At 45.9% G+C, this 758-nt stretch overlaps 1 protein-coding gene across 1 annotated transcript in view; it reads right to left on the reverse strand.

Moving 5' to 3' along the window:
- ppm1j (protein phosphatase, Mg2+/Mn2+ dependent, 1J) overlaps positions 1–758 on the reverse strand; it is an 18,799-nt gene that overhangs the window by 178 nt on the left and 17,863 nt on the right. Inside the window, exon 10 of the mRNA XM_032513926.1 lies at positions 1–758. This exon is cut by the window's left edge and continues 178 nt beyond it; it is cut by the window's right edge and continues 543 nt beyond it. The gene's annotated coding sequence lies outside the window, so the exon portion shown is untranslated.

The raw sequence follows: 758 nt of genomic DNA on the forward strand, positions 1-758 counted from the left end.
GGTGCTATTTTGAGCCTTGTTAGTGGTGTAGGAATAGTGATTTCTTTTTACTTTTGCGTGCCCCGACGGCTAGCGTTATAAGCTAATCAAGGGTTTGCGATAAAACTGGTCACGTTTGATCAGCATGAAAGTATATACCAAAACATATCTCGACTCCCATGTGTTATTAACCTCTAAGTTCATTTTGCGCTGGAATTGTCCTTTAAGGAGGTTGGCTGGGGCGGTGGATGGGTCAAACAACACAGAACTTTCACCCAGGAGAACAAGTTCCGTGTCCCGTTCACGTAGCATCGAAATGTACATTTGGTAACCCCACCCATGATCTTTTCCTAAACCTAACTGTCCCTTTTTGTGCTGTATGTCTGTTAAACGTACGTCCCGACGCAGACAGTCAAAAAGTGACGCCATAGTCCTGAACAAGCGCGTCTAAATATGACGCCAAAGGGCTAGACGCTAAAGGAGACTTCTTGCGTCAGTAACAACGTAGTCTCACATTACCAGACCTTCCTCCACAGCGCTGCGGAGGAGGGTCTGGCTTGTCCACACAAAATTCCGGCATGGGAGAGAAATGTGCTCTGGGTTTATTGGCTTTTTTAAAAAACTAATCCCAATCATCATGGGTTGCACTAAGCAACGGACAGAGCCACGGCGCCTCTGCAAAATAGCTTGGGGAAGGAACTTGTTATGGTGGAACGTGTGGAATGTGTACGTTCAAAGGTTGATTTAGTCGTCCAACAGAAAACTCCGATTGGACAGAT

Source organism: Etheostoma spectabile, chromosome 4 (genome assembly GCF_008692095.1).
Source record: "Etheostoma spectabile isolate EspeVRDwgs_2016 chromosome 4, UIUC_Espe_1.0, whole genome shotgun sequence".
NCBI classification, from domain to species: domain Eukaryota; kingdom Metazoa; phylum Chordata; class Actinopteri; order Perciformes; family Percidae; genus Etheostoma; species Etheostoma spectabile.